General features: G+C 40.0%; 1 protein-coding gene across 5 annotated transcripts in view; it reads right to left on the reverse strand.

Moving 5' to 3' along the window:
- The window catches only part of LOC129439776 (neuroligin-2), a 220,043-nt gene that overhangs the window by 115,832 nt on the left and 83,805 nt on the right, over nt 1–20,406 (reverse strand). The gene's annotated exons all lie outside the window — the stretch shown is intronic.

Consider the following 20,406-nt stretch of genomic DNA (forward strand, 5'->3'; position numbering starts at 1 on the left):
TATGTTATACATTATTCTTATTAACACACCTATAATACTTAAACGTATTTTAAGGTTGGATGATAGAGATTTTATGTGCCACCCCAGAGTAACTGCTGGCCCCTGCCTGCCTGGCCACCCCTATGAAAAATCTCTTGCTCCGCCACTGATTAGCAAAACACAAAAAATACATTATATTATAAATCTTTACCCGGACAAGTGACTTTTGTGCATGGACAAGTGAAACACAAATTTACTTGTCTGAAGGACAAGTTGCTCAAAAAGTTAATGTCAAGCCCTGTGACACTATCTTGTTTTGTTGTGTTACTTTTGACCCACTGTGTTACTTTTGTCCTGAAAGGGTCTAAAGTAATGCGCTACTTATGATTATAGTGAAATTATACTGTAGTCGTTTTTACATTTGTTCAAAATTCCACAGCAAAAATATATCTCTGTCTAAACCATTTTTTTACAAACAAAAAACAATACTGGTGTGCATCTTGTCTGTCTGTCAAGATATGTCAGATGTTTTTAAAATAAGGCAGCCCAAACATGCATTTTACTCTGGGACTAGCATAAGCCCTGCCCAGGAACCTGCCCCTCAGCCTCAGAGTGTTGATTTAACAATGGGGGTTTTGCTGGGTACCAATATGTCGCATTGACGTACTAATATGCACAATTTGGTACCAATATTCCCCTCAGGTATTATTATAAACTCTTTAGGTACAAAAGTGTACTTTTTGAAAGGGAACCACCCAAGTAACAGCAAGGGATCATTTTTTGCCAATTTTCAGACAGTGCATTCACTTTTTATGTAAACAGTCCATGTAGTCGCGCAACTAATTTGAGGTCATAAATCTGCATGCTTAATACTTCATAAATACTCAAAAAATAATTTTAAATGAAGTATCCTGTAGAACACAACCGTGACATCCAGCAGTGTATCAGTCAGATGCATTTATTTTGCATTCTGGTAAGCGTAAATATCATAACCAAAACAAATGGTTTATGACAGCTATTCAATATGATTATGAAGCCTATTAATAACTTGTCTTCTCTTATATCGAACATCTACAGTGTGTCTGTGTCTGTTTGTAAATATGAGAGATGTTGTGTACAAGTGCACATATGACAGATGTAGGATAATCTTCCTGGTTTAGTTTAATCTAGCTCAATTTAAGAGACAATTGTTCCCATCATTTTCTCACTGACATTGATATAATCCTGTTAAAACATACAAAACACAGCTACTAATAAGCTGGATCCAATTGCAATGTCACTAACAGTGTTCTTTCATTTCAACACTTTCTCTCTCTCATCACATCACTCTCATCTCTTCTCTGTTTACACCTGCTATTAACCTCTGTTGCAGGTGCTATGATCATAAGTATCATACATACCTGGTTTTTACATGCATCTAAAATGGATTTCCACTATGAAAAAAAACCCATTTAGGGGTGGGGTTAAGATTTAGACAGAACTAGGTCTTAGTAATATTAGCACATGTACTGTAAGTAGTTTTTACAAACATATTTTACAAAAAAAAATTACTGTTGTGCATCTTGAGACAAAACAATGGCACTGATATATTTAAAGCCCGGAATACACTGCATGATTTTTGTCCTCTTATAAGATCATTACCTTATCACACTGTGCGACATGTATCGTTTAAACTCGGGTACGAGAGGCATGTAGATTGTACGATGACACGGAAGCTTCGGCGGCTGCGTCACACGTTGCGCAACGTCACCAGCATGCGCTCGTGGTAAACAAATACCGGCACGCAGATCGTAGCAGCAAACACACTGTGCGGTGATCATGCCGAATTTCTGACACTGCCAGAAAACTATCGTAGGTTATCTTTGGACGCAAGACAGGGAAAACGGCCGTCTTTGAACCTCTCTCACTGTACGACATAGGACCACCGATGGAGAGCCACGATCACAGAAATCGCGACGATAGTTTCACGATGGCAACTTTCGTCTGGGATGGCCAATTATCGTGCAGTGTATCCCGGCCTTTAAGGTATGCCAGTGCAAGATGTTTTCAGTTAAGACAGCTCAAACAAGCATCTTAGTCTTGGACAAGACTTATCCCCATCTGGGATATTGCCCTGCAGTGGTCAGATGATCTAAATATTCAATAACATCTAATACAAACATCAGCTAGTCCAAACGTGCCTCATGTGATAACATCTAAACTTACCGGTTTTAACTGCATCAAATTTTAACAATTTTTTAGCACAATACAGTAAAATATGACATCAGGACAGTTCCCTGTCCATGCACCCTCAGCTTCATATTTTAGTTCATTCTATCATTCTCACTATTTCTTTTCTCTGCCTCTCTCATGGTTTCTACTTCCACATGCATCCATTTCTAAAGCACCAGAAGAGGTACAAGCCCAGCGTGTGTGTCTGTTTTTAAATCTAATTTGCATTCACAGCCACTTGCCACCTAAGCTGCAGCAGGCACTGAAGAGACGACCCTTTGAGCTACACACACAGAGAGAGAAAGCGAGAGAGAAGAAACAAGAGGAAAGGAAGCAGCGGGAGAAAAGAGAGAGGCCGAAAATGAAAACTCGCGTAGAACGAGAGGGCAATGGCTATGTGTGTGTACACCTGCATGTTTCCATGTGTCTGCGTGAGATTTTTTTGCAGCTTGCTACCACCCAAAACAAAGGCAAGCCTTTAAGTGTCTCTTAACATTCATAGCAAACCTTCAGTGGATTTGCAATAAGAAACACAGCGTTATGCAGTAAAAAATTATATTTGCACATGCCGTCTGGGTTATTTTTGCATTTGTATTAGGTAACACTACAAATGCAATCACAAAATCTGTGCTGAACACCATTTGCACAACTCAATTCTCTTCTTGCATTTCAGTTTGGAGTGCTAGGTTGCAGACTGTACTGTATTGCTCAACAATGTGCTTCAGAAACCTAAAACTGCTCTAAAAAGCAAATATACTCGCATGTCTGGATATATTTTGGGAGTTTGGTGGATAAGGTGCCATCACTAATAAGTCTGAGTTACATAAAAAGGACAAATTGTTGAAAAAAATGGCCATGAATTCATTTAAATATAGCCCAGTGGATGAATAGGCTGGCTAAATTAGATTATGAGTATGTTTTGTGCTGAGATGCCGCATTCAGTATTGGGTCACAAAAGAGACTGTTTAGTGAATTTACCCTTCAGCATTTAGCACATGAAGCATCTAAGATCATTAGCCATTACACTGTCCAGTCAACAGCTTTTTCAGAAACCTAATCATTCATAACCTAATTCATTTCTTAGTGCTGTTTCTTGTAACAGTCCCAGAACTGAGCGGGAACTTTAGTAAGCCCTGGGCTTATTTTCGTCAATTGCTGTACAGTACAAACACACCCGACAACAACTTATATCAAATCAGTTAGCTTGTTAGCAAGAGTGAGGAGTTTCTTGTGGGACAAAAAGGAGAGAGAGAGCGAAAGCAGGGATAAAAGAATCTCAACCAACCACAACGCACCATCTGCGCAACGATGCCCTACGTCAAGACTTCACACGCACACCTAATAACTTTCTCTCAAGAGGTACTCTCTTCCGTGGCTATAAATAGATTGTGTGGCAGAGCTCCTGCTAATTCCTTCATTGAAAGTCTAGTGGTAACGCGCAAGAATGCGCACACACACCCTTGCACGGCTGTGACGCGCTGCCTGACAGCTACACGCAGGGAGAGCTGCAGGGTTGCCAAGGCGACCCCATCCCCTGACAAACCCTCATTCTGTGTCAGCGTTATCTATCCGTACATATCTGCTCTCATCTTCATCTCTATCCCCGTGTTTCTCTGTATTTTTCTTTTTAATATTTCATTTTACGTTCTCTAACGTATTCCTTCTTGAGAACCATCATTATAATTCTTGTTTCATATTTTCAGCATTTCTTATTACCTTTCTTGGATTGATTTGTCCATCAGCTGGTGTTTCATTCCTTTTTCTCGAGTCTTATTCCATCATTATTATTCACGTCCTCGCCATAATCACGACACTGTAGTCTAACAATGCTTTTCTGGGAATTCCTTACACACCCACACATACTGTACACACACTGTGTCTGACAATTCAGACAAACAGCTATGCTTTTTGATCTCTTAAAAGGACATTCCACTTCTGGCGTAATGATAAGGACTTTGCTGCCATAACATGGCTGCAGCAGGCGTTGTGATATTATGCACTGCCCAAAAATAGTCCCCTGCCATTGAAAGTAATATCACTACGCCTGCTGCAGCCATGTTACGGCAGCAAAATACCTGATTATTACGCCAGTTTGAGAGTATAGTTCTTAGCATATCTGCCTCGAAAATCGGAACTTTCAATTTCTGTCGGTCTTAGTACACGATGTAACTACAGAAGAGTCAAGTTTTAAATAGGAAAAATATCAAAACCCTTTTTTTTTTTTTTGTGCGATGCTAGTGGTCTAATCAGATTCAGTGGATTGTGCTAAGCTATGCTAAAAGTGCTAGCGCCAGACACGGAGATCAGCTGAATGGATTTCAAAACGGTAAGAATCAAATGTTTAACTCTAGGGGAGCTGGAAAATTACCATATTTTCAAAAAAAGTGGAATGTCCCTTTAAGTAAACACATTAATTTAACATTCACAGGCAAATTGAAGATGTATGTAAACCATTGGATGTAATGACTGGTTGACCCCCTCTACAATATGTTCTTGGAAACGCAGCTCAAACGTGCACAACACTATGGAGTTATTACTTTTAAAACATTTCAGTCCAGAAATATTTCTGATATGTCTTATATGAATGGCTCTCCTGAGGTCATAAGCATCTTAGACTGCATCAATACAGAAGGCATATTTCCATTTGTTGATGCCAGTGTTGATTTGGGTCGCCGTCCAATTCCTTCACCCAACTTATGTTAAGCTTCAATTTGCAAAAAGATGATCTTACGTTCTGCTGCAAAATCCCCTTAAAAACCTGGAAACTTATTTTTTTCTGTTGACGATAGCAAGTTGTAAAGGCCCTGAGGCAGCAAAGCCCACAAGTCCATATTGGCTCCTCCACTACTATATACAGTTGGACTGAGATTTTGATGTTGGTGTTCTGTGCCTTCTTTCTTAATACAAAGCAGTACTGTGTTTTCCCCAAACCCCTCAACAAGGGCCGGCACATCCTACAAGAGAATATAGGTGGTTGTCCAGGCGAGTCTGCAACATAACCTAATTGTATTACACTATACACATGAACGCACTGAGTCAAAAGCAACAACTACCCACACATAGACCTCATTATTTAAAATAAAAACTTTTAGAAATGTCAGATGGTCTGTGGCTAGCGTGAATGGGGCTCGGGACAGTTTGCGGAACTGTTACTGTTTAAGCTTTGCCAATTTAGTGTGAAGGAGAACTTGTAGGCATAATGAGAGGTTTTGTGTGCACGCACATCCTATCATGTGCCCAGAAATCCACATCTCTGACGTAATTAGTGAAATGATTTCTCAATCATGTCTACTTGCACTTGAACGCACAAATTCCTAGAAAAATGTGTTAAAATGCCTGTGCTGATAAGTATCCTTGAAAACATTCTCCGTAATGGAACACTAAACTGCACTACCAACCTGAAAAACAGCACTGTTCTACTATAAAAAAATATTATTTAACAATAACTTAATATTTATAATATAAGTTAGGCTAGTAATTTTTGTCATAGAAACGCCAGGCTCCACCCTCACACAGCATCATGTTCACTGGCACCCGACTGTTAATCATCACCACCTGCACCTCATCACGTAATCACCAAGTGCGTATAATAGCATTTCACTTACCTGCAGTCTATGGCCCTTTCTCAAATGGCACACTGAGTCCACACTTTGATGACATCATGTAGTGCAGACCTTAGGGACCCTTGACGCAAGTCCACAAGGGCGCACCGGAGTCCACAAGGGCACACCGGACTCGTATTTTGGGACAGATTCGAGCATATCACCGGAAATAGGAAGAGAAGTGGTGAACTCCTCCCATCCGTCGTCTGATTGCTCTTTCGCAAGGATTTCTGGGTTGGTAAAGTGTGTGGAACCTACAGCAATGCAGGTTTCGCCAAAGACCACATACAAAGGGTACAAAGGGGGTGCTGGTGAGCATAAAAATGACAGATGGGACACCCAACGCAATCGTAGACTAAGCAAGCACACAAAATTTAAGGCAACAAGACCGAAAGTCCACATGAAGTGCTCCATTTGGGACAGGAACTATGTCACACTGCATGACTTTGTCATACGAAGAATTACCAACAACTTTGTCCTGCAAACTACATCTTACAACCAAACACACGAGACTGGGATTATTATTAAAAATGGTAGTCTGCAAGAAGCTTGCCATACAAATTGCATGTGCGCTCATTTGCAGCGAAAAGATGATTATGAAGGAGGAAATGGTTGGGGAGACTCCTCCCCGAACTTCCAGCTGCCCAGTATGTTGCTCTCGCATTGGCTGTAGGTCATCACCGATGTTATTTTCAGTCAGAACACATTTCACATGGCATGATTTTGAATCGCGTCTTTGATAATTCACACTGTGTGATTGTCATTCACATGCACAAACACCGATTTGCCTGTGATTTCCGACTTTGTCTGCGATTTCACTAAACCTGTCGGCGAGTCAAAATCAGGGCTAAAATCGTGCAGTCTGCACTCGGCATAACTGTGGCAGAGCGTAATCGCTGGCGGACCCATGGACTAGGTATATGCTGCGGTGTGCAGGGTCACAACTTGGATTTGGGTGTTGATTATATGCACTATTTATTGACACAAGTTTGGCATTGCAATTAGTTTATTATTATTATTTATTTATTATAATTTATTATTTAGTGGATAAAAATACCTGTCTTTTTGTAGTTTTGCTTGCCCCATAGTTATAGAACTTTTGGTAGCTGTCTACTTCTCCAAGTTGGAGCTTTGCTGCGCCTACGACCTCATCAGAATATGTAAGGGGGTGAATGGAAAACTGCCTTTATCACTCCTACTGGCCATTTTGAATCATCATGTCTTTTGGCCTCGCTACCGCCCCCTCTGTATTTAAGGATTTCATGGATGAGGTGCCCTAGGAGTTTCTCCACCACTTTATACTTGTATATATCGATGTTATCTTGATCTACTTTCAAAGTATGGACGACCATTGCCACCATGTTACAGGAGGACAGTGGACGCTGTCACAAACTGGCCAACACCTACTACCATTAAAGAACTCCAACTTCCTTGGATTCGCCAACTTCTATGGGCAAATTCTTCGAGCTTTTCATCCCTTTCTGACACAGATAATCAGAATCTCCAGTACATACAGGATGCCAAAAGACACAAAAGACCCCCGGCAAGCAAGGTATACCCTTTTTTTAACTTTCTTTACTTTTCAATTTATAACCTATCCTAGATTCCAATGTCTTTGTAAGACCAATTGAATGAAGCAAGGAGGCAATTCCAGCCAGTGCCCCAGAAGAAATTTTGCCGGGATGTTCCCCAAATAGACAGTATGTACTGTACCATGATTTCACCACACTGCCACTATTCAAATGTCAATAACTCAGTGGGTACTGGTTACCCAGGGGCCAATCAGACCCTCTCACTAGTAAGAGAACAAGTAACACCTGCATCCTAGTCATTGTAGATTCTCTAAATCATGTAATTTGCTTTCTCTCAAATATCTTCCAACCGCTATGAAAACTGCAGTGCTCCTGTTCCATTACTTATTTAGGTACTTTTGAATACCATAGGAAATTGTGTCAGACATAGGTCCATAATTTATCTCGAGGGTTTGGAATGCCTTTATGAAACACCTACAGTCGTATGCAAAAGTTTGGGCATCCCTGTCAATTTCCATAATTTTAATTCATAAATATTTGGGTGTTTGGATCAGTAACTGAAGGACACAGTCATATTTCAGTAGTGAAATGAGGTTTATTGGATTAACAGAAAATATGCAATATGCATCAAAACGAAATTAGACAGGTGTATAAATTTGGGCACCCTTCTCATTTTGTTGATTTGAATACCTGTAACTACTTAGCACTGATTAATTGGAACACACAATTGGTTTGGTGAGCTCATTAAGCCTTGAACTTCATAGACAGGTGCATCCAATCATGAGAAGAGGTATTTAAGGTGACCTACTGCATATTGTTGTTCTCTTTGATTCTCCTTTGAAAAGTGGCAACATGGAGGCCTCAAAACAACTCTCAAATGACCTGAAAACAAAGATTTCTCAACATTATGGTTTAGGGGAAGGCTACAAAAAGCTATTGCAGATAGAAGCTGTCAATGTCAACTGTAAGGAACATAGTGAGGAAATGAAAGACCACAGGCACAATTCTTGTTAAGGCCAGAAATGGTAGGCCACGTAAAATATTGGAGAGGCAAAGGATGGTGAGAACGGTCAAAAACAGCCCACAGACCACCTCCAAAGACCTACAACCTCCACCTACAACATCAACTTGCTGCAGATGGTGTCACTGTGCATCATTCAACAATTCAGTGCACTTTGATTCGAAAAAGCCTTTTCTGCACACATGCCACAAATGGAGTCACTTAAGGTATGCAAACGCACATTTGGACAGGCCAGCTTCATTTTGAAATAAGGTGCTGTGGACTGATGAAACAAAGATTGAGTTATTTGGTCATAACAAGGGGCATTATGCATGTCAGCAAAAGAACACTGCTTTCCAAGAAAAACACTTGCTACCCAAAGTAAAATTTGGTGGAGGTTCCATCATGCTGTGAGGCTGTGTGGCCAGTACCGGTACTGAAAATCTGGTTAAAGTTGAGGGTCGCATGGATTCCACTCAATATCAGCAGATTCTCGAGAATAATAAGGAATCAGTCACAAAGTTGAAGTTACACCAGGGCTGGATATTTCAAAAAGACAATGACCCAAAACACTGCTCAAAATCTACTCTGGCATTTATATAGAGGAACAAGTACATTCTGATATGTTCTGGAATGGCCATCCCAGTCCCCAGACCTGAATATCATTGAACATCTGTGGGGTGCTTTGAAGCGGGCTGTCCATGCAAGAAAGAATGGTCCAAAATACATTCATCCAGAACCTAGACACTCATTACAGGCTATAGGAAGCGTCTAGAGGCTGTTGTTTCTGCTAAAGGAGGCTCTACTAAATATTGATGTGATTTTTCTGTTGGGGTGCCCAAATTATGCAGCTGTCTAATTTTGTTTTGATGCATATTGCACATTTTCTGTTAATCCAATAAACCTCATTTCACTACTGAAATGTTACTGTGTCGTTCAGTTATTTGATCCAAACACTCAAATGTTTGTGGATGGGAGTCGTGGAGATTGTCAGGGGTGCCCGGGCTTTTGCGTGCGACTGTAGGTGTGGCCATTAGTCTCAAGTCATGACACTACCCCCAAGCCAATTGGCAGACTGAGCACAAGGTACAGGAGATCGGGCGGTTTCTCTGGACCTTCTGCCATGGCCACCAGCATTCCTGGAACCAGTTTCCTCTGTGGGTTGAGTACTCCGTGCTGTGCCAACGTACCACCGGCTTAACAACATTTCAGTGCGTATTCGGCTACCAACCACTGATGTTCCCCTGGTCTGGAAGAGGGTCTGGGACTTAGCTTACCATTACCTTGAAGAAGTCATTTGGAGGCACAAATGCACATTGGTGTTCCAGAATACCAGCCGATGTCCCAGCATACCAACCTGGACAAAATGTCTGGCTGTCCACCCATGATATCTTTTGATGCCTCCCTAGAAAAAAGCTGAGTCCCTGTTATTTTGGCCCCTTCACCATTCTCAGTGAAGTCACACCGGTCACATTTGAACTTCAGTTTCCTCACATTATTTGATTTTTGCTTATACCTGACACTTTGGGTTCTTGGCATTGATACGCATGTTTAATTGTGCTCTTTAGCCATCTTTGCAGGACTTTCACTCCTATAGTAGCAGTAGTGCTCCACTGCAGTTCCATCCATTTATTTCCTTATCATAAAGCTTTTAAAAATGTTTTGTTATTCTTTCCACCTTCTCTCTGATCAAAAGTTCTGCTATCTCTTTTGTTTGAGGCATAGTTTCTTGGCTAAAATAAACTTTTAATATTTTTTTTAAAAGTGTTGAACAAAACTTTGATGGCAATAGGTTGTCTGAATACAGTTAACTTTATCAATCATTAATGTAGTGTCGGCAAGTAAGTTTGGCATCAAGCCAGAACATAGTCAAAGGATAATTTAACAAAAATACAAAATTTCAAAACAAAATTAATACCTTAAAAATTGCCGTTATTTTTTGGTTTGCAGCATGGATCAAACAAGAGCCTTCTCTACCTAGATTGACTGGACACAGATTGTGGAACAAACGTTTATGCGTGTAGTCTCAAAAGTCATCTTGTGTTGTCCAGCTGCGAGAGCATAGAGAGAGTCGAGCGAGCACTCATCCCTGCCCTTACTTGTGTGACTGCATTTGGGCACATCAATCTCTAGCGAGGGCACTTTTCCGCACAAGAATAGTTTTGTGCGCTCGCAAGGACACTTTCCACCCACGGATAGTGTTCTGTGTGCACAAGAGGGCATGTTTCCAAGAACCAGTCACTATATAAATAATCTGGCTGCAGGTGAAGGGCAGATATTATAGCTGGTGAGCCAGTTTTGTTGCCCTGTTGCCAACCACTGACATAGGGGTTCACATATTCTTTCTACCCTGTGAATGTTTTTAGAGAGTGTGTTCAATAAAGACATAAAAACTTGTTATTAATGTTTATACTTAAAGATAAAAATTTTTGACCAACTTAAATTGGTCAAAAAATTATCATAAATCCAAGGGCTTACAAATTAGTTAGAGCTATACTCTCCTACGAATTAATTCAACTGGAATTGTATATATTAAATCGTAACTAAACAATAAATAATCACACAATGTCCTTCAAAAGTCTAACCATTCTACCAAATGGATTTACCTAAGCTGGCATGGACAGCAAAAGACCTGCAAAACCTGATAATCCATATTATGCCAGTGTGATGTGAGAACATTCCCAAAATAATCTTATGGGTTTTAGCTTTTGAAATGTAAAAAAAATCCAAGATTTTTGATTGCCCAGGACTTAGGTCTTCATTATATATGGTGTATACTTTAGCACAGCATGGTATTTAGAATGAAAAACTTATGAAATACACACCACACACGCATGACTGCAAGTAAGCCTGTACACGTCTCTGGAAAGTTTATCAATTTACTGGAAAGTTACCAATTTGTTCTTATTATTTTGAACTAAAATAGATAAGCAGAGAAACTGACCTTGACTGAAAATTGAAGTTTTTTTTTAGTTACTTTTATCTACAGAACAAAACGAAACACTGAAAAACAAGCTAGTTTAAATGAAATTGAAATGAAAAACTGTATTTTGTGGCATTTAAAAAAAGATTTATCTGTGAGCCTCATTCTTTAAAAAAAAATAAATGTCCCCTCATAATCTTTAATTAAAACCGCAAATCTTCTCCCCCCCTCAAATTGATCTCTCTTTACTTCTGGTCATGATGTATGGCAGGTTGGTGGGGTCCGGAAAAAGATCACAGCGATTAGCCAATAGCAACATGTCCCAACTTCCAACGATCTAATCAATTCTCGACGGACAATTTCAAGTCCAGCCCCACCTTTTTTTTTCATTTCAGAAGCCTGTGCATTTGGATATACTTTACCCCAGAAAAAAAGACAATCGCTACTTCTGTTTCATGGCGACTTTAAGAGAAAAAGGGTAAATAGGAAAAACAGCTTCTTTCCTTCTAAACACTCATTTGGATCATAATATGACAATGATTCCTTGTCCAAAAGTGACACACCTCTGAGCAAAACTGTCTACTGATGTTGTTAAAAGAAAGCGACTCATTTTGAATGCTCCAGCTGGTGCCCATAGCCCAGAAAATGTTGTTTGCATTATTTGTTTTTGTCATGTGTCAAAGTGTTTTCTCTCATTTTCAAAACTTCAAAGGGGCTCAGAGCGGTCCGTCTATATTCAAAACACCTCCAAGCTTCCACAAGCCAATTAAAAACACTCTTCACACCAACACCCAGGTGCTATTCTAAACCATTTGTGTTTCCTTTGCATAAAATGTCATCGAATTTGTCATTTGTACAAAGGTTTTCTCATTTCTTTTCTCATTTGTGCCCTACTTCAGTATATGATATTTTACTTTATACAACAGTTCTTTCTGGTTCTCGAATCTAATTGGCTAAGAGGCGTGCAATATTCTACTGATAACGGCACAGTAACCGCTTTACCTTTCGTATCATTCCGCCACCTAGTGAATGGAGGTCCTCTAAACAGGCTCATCTTTTTTTCAGTTTTATTAACTTTTACCTCGTGCCAAAACAATAACAACACAAAAGACACTAAATATGAATAAGAAAACAAGTAATAGTTTCATCATGACACCAAATACTGCTGATTTGATCTCATTTTTGACCATCAGGCCAACATGAGAGCCAGGGAATCCCTGTCAGAGATGTAGCCCAGAGAGGGCGGTGGTCAGCAGGGCGAGTGAACACTGACGTCCGCTCATGCTTTGGTTCTCATACGTATCGAATCTCACTAAGCAAACGTTCAAACAGGCGCTATCTTTACTAATCGACTGTAAATTTAAATATAATACATATATATTCTCGACTGAACTAATCTTAAAACTACACTTTGTGACCAAGAAATTGTAATATTTAAAAACGGCGAATCCGTCCATTGAGTTAATATGAGATTCAAAGCAGCCGAAAGTGTTACCTGTCCTTCTGGCCGCCCTCAAATCCGTGGCGGAAGAAGTAGTTCTCAAACAAAGAGACTCTTAAAATAACTCTGTTGTTGTTTTCTAGTTTTCGTTTTTCAAACGAGTGCCGTCGAACTGTTGTATAAAAGCAATATCGCTCTCGGAGTCGTGTGATATAGCTCTATATCATCACGGCTGTGATTAGGCCAGAGGCACGAGGCCATAGGCCGAGTGCCGGAGGCAATCACAGCCGTGATGATATAGAGCTATATCACACTCCTACTTGAGCGATATTGCTTAAGTAGCCCCTTTAAAGCCAGAATAATACTATGTATTAACTGAATGAATGAGTGTCAATCTTTTCGTGTTTTATTCACTTTTTATTGATTTTATATTTTATCCAAACAGTCAGTTCATGAATAACACGACACAAACTTTAAAAAGTGATATAAGGAAGCAAGGTAATGTGCACATGACGACGAGAGAGGTGACCTGCTGCGCAATCGAGTTACCCCTCCCACTTCTGAATGTTTTACTAAGATTACTGAGATTTCTAATCCCGTCCGAATTGACTATCAATATTACAGACGTCCTGTGGTAAAATTACATTACGCCATCTACAACCATAAAACTAATCCCATCCGAATAGGGCTATAGTCTGCTCATTTTATGTCTGATAACAGAACTGATAATATGTAAATAATAGCAATCAGTTGTGTTAAAATGCAATATAACGTGACAGATCAAAGAGTAGAAGTGAAACATATTTCAGGTGCCAACACTCGATCAAACGCAAACACGTGATGACGTCACATATATGCCAATTAGCGTGTGACGTCATCACCGCCACAAGTCTCTCAAAATCCTGTGGGAAACACTGCACAGTTAAGGCCGAAGTATGATCCACCTTTTGTGCATCTGCGAGAATCCGTGTACAGTGCGCTTGATGCAATTTTCTTAATCAGAAGAGTGCGCGCGTACTGTATGCATACCGTCGGGTTGAAACCATGCGTACACGGTAAGCGTAGGTTGCGCCTGGGCGCAGAAGAATGTAGTTTGTAGCCCAGGAGACGAGTTGAATTTTGTCGCAATGCGCATGTGTTGAACATCTGCACCCACTTACGAGTCAAATACAAGTCAAATTATGCAAGGCTGTGCATTGGACCATGCGCGTACATTCACGTACATGTTAAAATACGTTTTAGGGCACGTTTACACGACAACAATGTACTAAAAATCGAAAAGTTTTCCTTTGCATTTTTGCACAAAGACGACAATGTTGTCTAAAGAAAACTCCACGTTCACACTGATCCTAGCCTGGTTAAAACCAGACCATTCTCAGTAGTAACCGAGTTATGGTCTGGCAAAGCTTCATAGACAAATAATTTTCAAAGGGGCGTCACCAACAGACGTTGTTCAAATGCCTCTGGGCGCAATTGAATAGACCTAAAACCAATCACAGCGATGAAGGAGATGACTTATGTCAGACTTTTGTCGAATCCAATTGGTAAGACAGCGATAACATATTTTTTAGATATGAAGGCTTTGAGTGTTGTTCTTTGCTCGGGTTTAAACGAAAAGGAAAAGTTTAAATCGCTTAAAACGGATGCGATAGCTGATTCGAATGAGTGATGTTCCATTGCGGCATCCATCTTTGTAATGTACAAAATCTGCTTCACTGTCGCTACGCTGTTGTCATCGTGTAAAGCCCGCCCCAACATTTCTGATTGGTGACATGATTTCAACGTATTAGAAATGGGCTTGAATGGCATCTGTGCCAGACTACTTGCAGTGCAAATCTAAATTTGCCAGGAGTTTTCTAGATTTTCCCAGGCTACACTAATCCACTAACTACAAATTAAAATGATAACGATAAACTAAACGATATGCATGCCAAGCCAGTTGATGATGTCAACTGTCATACTGTATAATACACATATGCAATTCTCGATTTTGTAGTTTGCATGGAGACAATAAGGAAAAAAACTATTTTAATAAAACAAAAACAGAAAATATGACACGTTGATGTATATTAAGCTAACCAACAGTATATCAAACTAACCAACAAAATATTAAGCTGTTATATTCAGCCATCACAGGCACGCAATGAATTTCAAGATAGCCTATAGGCTGTGAAGGATCCATTCGTTCAATCCTTCACAGCTCGAGGAAACACGTAAACATTTTGAAGCTGCATTTTAAGCAGCCATCAAATTGGGACAGCCTAACCAGCCTTCATTCGCCCCGCTGTGATGCAATCAGTCTTGGAATGCAGCCTTTCGAGTTCCCAGCCATCAAATTGAGACAAAGCTACGTATTGTTCCAAAGACTTGCACGTGAAACCTTTTTCCAAAAGGCCCCAAAATTGCTGTTGTCGTGTAAATAAACGGCAAAAAACACCAAAAAGTTTGTGGTTGTGGTGTCATTAAATTCTTAAATTAGCCCTGTCATTATCACAGGAGAAGAGTGAGAGGCAAATAGAGAACACAGCATGACAAAATATATCGACACCACAACACCCACGTTTGCTGGTTGACATTTAATTTTAAATTCTAAGAGAGTTAGTTGCTGCTATCAACACTTTAACTCTTCTTGAAATGCTTTCTACCTGTATCATTGAGACACAAACATATGTGATGTCAGGCACTGAAGTTGGCTCACAGTCCAGCATTTTAAATTCATCCCAAATTCGATCGGAATATGACGATATGCTTGAAGTCGAACCCTCCCGTGCCTAGAATTCATAAAAATGTCACCGGCCGACTGCCAATTGACACAGTTAATTTTAGGCCCTGAATGGCCAAACCAGTTATTTATAGAGTGGTGTCCATATAATTTTGGCCATGTAATGTAGTACTTGCTCCCTATTGTTTTTTTGAGATCCAAGACAGCAGTTACTGTTCTCAAAGCTAAATCTGCTCATGAGTCATTTTGAATGATTTCCTCCGGTTGTGGGTTGTGAGGAAGAGTGCTGTGCATATGTGACTCTAAAGTACAATAAAGTGACAACAGGACAGTAAATATTAAAATTCTAAACACCCCATAAAAATACAAGACAACCCGTTCTCACAGGGGAAACATTGCAGTACTGTAGTGATGTTTATCTGCATGCCACCAGAACATTGCTGTGGAAATGTTACAGTATAACCTTCGTTTGGAGGATTTTGTAAAGTCTCAGTTATGTTTGGATGTTACCATGGAATTACAGACAAAATCAATACTTTTAATACAGTACCGTAAGACTTATGTCAGACCATTTGAAATAATTGCATGAACATTTTATGAAAAAATAATATCGCTTGTGTCAAAAGCATAGACTGTAAAAAAATATGGACGTAGTGTCCGTGACGTCACCCATTGGTTTGTGAAGATCGTTTTTGAAGCTTAGAGTAGGCGTTGCCTGCCGTTGCCATCTTGGCCGCGCGTCACCGCGAATCACTCGTGGAAAACCGAAAAAGGGTAAAGAGGTGGAACGTGGGTGAAGCTGAGGTGGCTGGTTGCTGAAACCACGCCCGCCTAGCTCGATTCTTGTGACGGGAGTGGGCGTTCACCCCTCACTCAAGTGGCCACTCCCTTAATTATTGAGAAGTTTAAAGGTGCTCTAAGCGAATTCACGCGTTTTAGACCATAAAACATTTTTTGTTACATACAGCAAACATCTCCTCACTATCTGCTTGCTACGTGACCGCTGATCAAACTGTAAAAAAACGCGATCTCTGTAGACAGCCCAGGCTCCACAAACGACAATAACAACACAGTGGCCAAACCTAGCACCACGAAACATAACAAAGTGTTCCAGCCAATAAACAACAAGAAGGATTTGGGGGTGGGGGTTGGGCACATTCATGAAAGCACGGAAGGGAGAGGGAGGGGGAGGCTTTAGCTACGCTCCGTTTGTTTGAAAACAGTTCAAACATCAACAACAAGTGACGTCGCACAGATTCGCTTAGAGCGCCTTTAAGGCTTAATATAATTTAAACGGATGAGTTACAAAAAAACTCACCCCCTTCACAGTTTTCACGGAGGGCAAAATTAAATATACAGACCAAAAACACCTTTTGTACTAGGTTGAAAACATATTATTTTCTACTGTAAAGTTGGCCATTTTAACATGGTGGTCTATGGGAATCGACTCCCTTTTGGACCCTGCCTCTAGCGGCCAGTCGATGAATTGCAGTTTAAGTCACTTCCGTATTGGCTTCATCAGAGAGATCGGAAGGTTGCCCCTCGGTCAAAAGATAGCCAACCTTTTTCAGAAACCTCCAGCCTGATATTTCTGTATTGTGCAGATAAACAAGACATAAATATAAGGAGAAAGTAGATTAAAAAAAACTTGGAAATATTAAACAAGAATCCAATTCACAGGTCACGATTCTTTTTCAATTGGTTCATAACTGGCCATGAAACAGCATACAGAGGACAAAAAATTTCAAATAATAAAAGTACAGCAATGCTGCACACATACAGTGGGGAGTATCTGCAGCAGTATACTGTAGGCTATTTTTCAAAAATGGGCACTTAAACTGCGCAAACATAAAATATCTGGGGGCTTTCACAGCCAACTTTAACAGCCAATGACAAAATGGCTGAATAAGCTTTATTTTAAATCATATTAAATAAAACAAGAGTTCTGCATCATAAACTGTATGTTTACAGGGAACATTTTTTTTTCAGGAATCACAGTCGTAAAACACATTGTGATGTTGGCCACTGATGTGATAACTTTGATTGTTCCCCCAACAGCAGCTCAGCAGTACACTTTTATAAAACAGTAAATGCTTGTATAATTCTATTCTGCGCATATGTAACACTGAATAAAATGGCTATTTGATTAGATCTACACATTCGTAACATACTGTATTTTATCCTAAAGAGCCACACTGATGTGTTTGATTGTACACAAAGTTGAAGACGACTGAGTGGATTAAAGCCAAGTTGGGGATTAGGACTGGGAATCTGGGAATAGGCAGATATGCTTTTGAAAATACACACTGCAAAGAGAAAATGCGAGCATGTGTGTTTGTGTGTGTGAGTGTGTGTTCGAAAATAAAAAAGAGACCTTAAGTCTAAAGGAAAAGGCAGGAGAGAAAGAGAGCAACATTGCCACATTGCTAGTGGTGTCAAAAAACAAACAAGAAAATACCAATGGCGTTTCCACTGTGAACACACACTCCCACACACATTCACAGCTTTATGCAGATGCTCTGTATGACTGCAGAGAAGACATTGGATTTCAATTTTCATTCTGATGAGTAACGAACAGGGCCATTTTAATAGGAGGACAACAGGGAAACTGTCCCAGACCCTGAAATGAAAGGGTCTACAATGAGGCCCCCAGTTTGAGAACCACTGCTCTATACAGCCATATAATAGGGAGCAGAGGCAGGGCCCTTGAATTTTAGAGACAGCGCTGGTTTAAAGGGCACATATTATGCAGTTTTCATGTGTGTACCTTTCAATGCAAATGAGCTACAGCTCATGATGTAATGGCTTTTGGTTAAACATAGATCTGGGCCCGTATTCATAAAGAATCCTAATGCAAAAAGTAGCTCCTTGTGACGCAATTCTAAGAAAATTCTTAGAAATGTGGGCGTTTACTCATAAAATTAAAGAAAAAATCCTAGTAAAGAAAAAAGTAATTCAGAAAGCATCTTAACCCTTAAAAGAGGCCTTAAGGTCAAAATTGTTAGGAGCACGGACGAGGACTTTTAAGAGGCTTAAGAGGTTTTTTAGCAACCGGGAAAGTGGACAAAACACAAAGAGGGAGACAAAAGTGTTGTACAAAATGCATGACAGTAAGTTAAAAACATGCAACACTTTAGATTGTGTAGAAATCATGTTTGTGACTGATCTTATTAGAGATATAATAATATAATATAGTGCCAGAAATAAAAGTAATCACTACATTAACTACAGTTACAGATTCGGTAACTAGAAAAAATGCAACTCTGCAGCAAAGATGATTTAGGTCTCTTACAGACGTCTATACGTCTACTCTGATTACGCATGAGATTGTGCGAGTATCTGGCACACGCGAGCGTCTCCTTTCAACTTAAAATTCAAGTTCAAGGCAGCAGGCAAATTGATGGCTAATGATAGATCCTATACTTAAAGGCGGAGTCCACGATGTTTGAAAAACGCGTTGGAAAAGGAGACGGGCCGACTACCAAAACACACTTATAGCCAATCAAATCAAATCAAATGCCGGGTTGCGTATGTGTGTGGCGGGTCTATCAACAGAAGGTCCAGATTCTATTGGGGTAGGGGCGTGTTTGTTTAGGTGATTTCAAATATCAACATTGGCTTTCAAACATCATGGACTCCGCCTTTAAAAGTACTCTTTTTCTTCCTTCTTAGACAACCAACCAATCACAGTCTTCAAAAGATTGTGTCACACGTAGCAATGGGTCAACCCCGCCTCCTCACTAAGATAAAAGTTTTTGTCTTTTCCTTACTCAGAGTTGCTCTTAGATCAGTCTCGAATCGCTTTTAAGCTAATACTCCTACAAAAAAGTTTTTATCGTGGGGTTGGAGTGTTCACACCTGCCAACACACATTTATGTCCAAACAACTTGATGGTGCATAATATGTGCCCTTTATTGAACCATTATGATGTGCAAGTCAGCGTGTGTTTGCATGTTTGTATGTGTGTGACATGGTACAGTAGTACTTTTATGATTTATCACAAAAACTGGTGGCAAATTACACAAAACCCGTTCATCAAAGAATCGCTTGAATAAGATAATTCCCATTGTAAACACAAAACAACTGGTTGTCAAAAGCAGGTAAGAACTGAGAGGAACAGAGCAAAAAGGGCCCAGAGATTGCAAATTACTGCTGATGTCAATAATTTGTTTCTCCGAGCAACTCAGCGGCTGGGACCTTAATTGCGAGAGAAAAACACCCTCTCCCAAATCAGCTCTTTTCATTCTCAGAGAGTCTCTGTCCACTTTGTTCTTTCTCAAAAGATAAAAAATAAGAAAAAAGAAACAGCAAGAGAAAAAGGAAAAAAGGCAAACGTCGAGGGGTTTTACTTCAGTCTCAAAAGTCACTCACTTATTTGAATTGTTAACTCTTAGTCAATTTACAGCAATTTGTCGTAAATGTATGTCTTATACTGCGGCACAAGTAATTTCCCAGAACACTTTCCGTCTGGCCTTTTTCTTCAAGTAAATCATAGGCTAAAGTATTCCTGACATATCCTCAGTAAAGTAGGCTCATCATAATGGGGGAGTAGGCAAGGATGTGTTCCTATTCAAGGTCTGTAGTTCCCAAGCCTTTTATACTGAGAATGTGCCTACTTTGATCGTTCTGTTCTTTACTTTGTAGTGTTAATGTTGTACTACAGTGATCTAGCAGGTTGTGTTATGACTAGCAACTATAACTGTGGGTTCACACCAGATGCGAGTTCAACGATTTGCGCAAGTAGATTACATACAAAGTCAATGCAAAGATGCGATCAGACGCGTCCTCATGTGGGACGATGTGAATGACACAATATGGGCAGTGCGTTTGCCACGAAAACACGCGCTATTCGCCTCACACGCGTCTTTGCCCAAGTTGAAAATTTCAACTCGAGCGAAATTTGGCATGACATGAAGTTAAATCCCGTGAGTAATCTAGAGCGATGTCCCGCGTTTGGTGTGTACGTAGCATAAAGCTGCGTTCCCACCAGCCACGG

Source organism: Misgurnus anguillicaudatus, chromosome 21 (assembly GCF_027580225.2).
Source record: "Misgurnus anguillicaudatus chromosome 21, ASM2758022v2, whole genome shotgun sequence".
Lineage (NCBI taxonomy): Eukaryota > Metazoa > Chordata > Actinopteri > Cypriniformes > Cobitidae > Misgurnus > Misgurnus anguillicaudatus.